Here is a 2852-nt window from a genome sequence, read left to right as displayed (position 1 = left end):
GTCGTGTTGCTTTTCACCACAATAAAAAGCTGTAATTTTTGAGGAGGTGGAGTCTTTCTGCACAGCAAGCGTTGTGCCGGTTGATATTCTTTATTTACAGATTTTTGTGCTGAGACAATTATTCAGCTGAGTTTTATCTTTGATTTGCTTTAAGAGCTTTATAGCTCTGAAACAAATTTATTTCCCTGTGGCAAAATCTACAGGAATTCTTGCATTCCTGTTACGTGTATGTTCTTAGCTTGCCTTCATCTCTTACATCTGATGGGAGCATTAAAATCTACCTCTCGGGTGATACCGATGAAGCCTCATGATAAATAAATAAGCCTGGCAGGAGCCCTCCGGTGCACTGAAAGAAAACACCAACTGCTTTACCTCCTTGTTTGCAAGGTAGGTTATAAATATCTCCACACACCATTTCTCATTTGAGAAATCCTGGTGACTTCAGCAGGTTTAAGGGGAGTAAGGAAAGATTTGGGAAAAAGCACAAAAAATTTGTTTATAGGACTTAATGATGCGATACCACTCAAATGCTTTTTTTTTTTTTTTAAGCAGTGATTTTTACACCAGGAATATGAGGGGAATTAGATCCCTTTTTGAGCTATTTGCCCCCTTAGTTTTACTCATTTGGTATCTATCTGGTGAAATAGATTTCTCCTAAATAGTTTGTTGATTTTTTTTCCTTCTGAAGCAGGAGGAAAAGAAACTTTTTTGTGTCTTGATTTGCTGACTGGTGAAGACCTAGTTGTTTAAATATGACTTCTTTGTGATTATCGTCTATACCTGTAAGCCTAATTAATTGTTAGGGTGCCTAGAGCTTTTAGTGTGGGCCTTTAATAAATGTTATCAGCGCTGGGTCCAGAAAGATCTGGTTAATGAGCCAGCATAATGTACCATAAGTGTGTTAGAAATTCCAACATGCTGAATATACTGAGTGTTTTGCAACTCTTAGCTCAGATTCGTGACGTGCGCTGACTTCAGTGGGACTATTAATTTTTGAGTGATGAAAATTCAGTGAGAATCTGGCCTGCTGTTGTTCCACGTAGTTAAGTGTGGCTGGGAAAACTTACGAAATCGAACTGCAGTCTTTGTTGGGATAGTTATTTCTGTCCTGTTTCCCATTTTAAGCCTTAAGGTTAAAAGAAAATACCTTTTAATGACGAGATTAGTCATGGTGAACGTTGCTAATGCTTTTTTAATTCCCGGAAGATGCGCTCTGTAACCAGAGATGTCAAAACTCTGGTCACATGTCTTAAAAACATTAATATATGTGCTGGAATCTCTGGGGGCTTCTGTGCTCCTATTAATAATACATTGTACTGTTCCTGGAGTAATAAAACGGGACCCCTTGAGCTACATTCTGCCTTCAATTACACCATTACAGCCATTGACGTCAGCAGGTTTCCACGCGTGTGAGGATAGGCAGGATTTAGCCTTTTTTGTCTTCGCAAAAACGGCCGTCGCTGTAACTGCGTTCTGCCAACGAGGGGCTCCTTTTGCTCCTAGAGCTTTTTACTTTCTTGATGGGCAAAATGTCTGTTTTTCAATCTTCTTAGCTGCAGTAATCCTCCTCGTTCTGGCTTCCCCCTCCCTCCCCAGCATCAATACGGCAAGTTAACGTGGCTTCGAACGTGCTAGTCTGCATCTTAACAAGTCTTCAGGGGGCTTTCCATTGTGTTACGTTAATGGATTGACCCCGTGTAATTGAAAACCACCCTAATTTTGCCTGTCAAGGCATGGTCTGGAAGGTTATTTTCCTGTTGCTCTCCAGTGTTTTCTCAGAGAATGGAAGACGCAGAGGGAGAGGTGGCCAAGCTGTAACCTCGTACCACTGTGGATCCTTTTTTCTGCTTCTGCACCTCTCAAAGTCACCGGCAGCAGCGTTGCTTTCTGTGAGTTGAAGCCTGACCTAGAGTCAGGACTGAGGGTCTTGGATGTGGGTCTCAACCTTGCATTGTTACACCTTTCCTCCTCCTAGCTCTAAACCGAGGCTGGGTGATGTTACCAGGGTCACCAACACTGCGGTGGCAGAGAGAGAGTCCAAGTCCTGCCGCCACCCTGGGGATACTGTGGGCTTTTGTTCTGGTTTGTGCTGTGGTGGTTTTTTATGAGGAAGTACTTACATAGCAGCTGCTCCCTGCTAAGCTTTACAAAGAGAACGAGGACGTAAGGGCCTTGTTAATCTTCAGTTTTAATTCTTAGCAGACATTACGGACTGAGGGCTCATTGCAGCGGGGAGCTGTTGAAGAGTTGAGAGTTGCGTGACTACGGATTTCTGTGCAGGTATGGGTTCAGAACAGGCTGGGCACACGTCAGAAAAGGAAGGGGTAGAAGGCTCCCAGGAAGGGAATTTGTGGGTGGTGAAGGAGCTGCCAAGGAGACCACAAGGCTGTGGATTGTCCGTGTGCTGTGGCAGAAGAGAGCAGGCTCCCACCTGTCACAGCAGATTGCACTGCTTGGCCTCTAAACTTACTGGGACAAGACGTGGGGGGAAAGCACTCTGTCCTTGTGTGAACTGTGTCTGTGACGCTGCTGACCTGTGCTTCGCGCTCTAGGACGGCTGGCTTGCAGCTTTGCCCCTGCTCAGTGCTGCCCGGAGAGCAGGACTCACTGGTCCCTGATGTACCTCCTGCAGGCTGCAAGGGGGAAAAAAAAAAGTGAGTTGTCACCCACACTGCCCTCAGGGCTGATGTCCCTTTGTCTCTGATGTGTTTCCATCCCCTCCTGGTGACTGAGAGGCCTTTGAGTGACCTCTGGGTCACACCCCAGGAGCCCTTGTGTGTGTGCGTGTGCCACCAGTGCTGGCTGTGGCCCTGGGGGTGCCCACCCCGGTCACCTCAGGGCCCTGGGGGGCA

The sequence above is a fragment of the Apaloderma vittatum genome, unplaced genomic scaffold, assembly GCF_000703405.1.
Source record: "Apaloderma vittatum isolate BGI_N311 unplaced genomic scaffold, ASM70340v1 scaffold25787, whole genome shotgun sequence".
Taxonomy (NCBI): Eukaryota; Metazoa; Chordata; class Aves; order Trogoniformes; family Trogonidae; genus Apaloderma; species Apaloderma vittatum.
The sequence above is the reverse complement of the archived record's forward strand: the minus strand, read 5'-3'. Positions refer to the sequence as shown.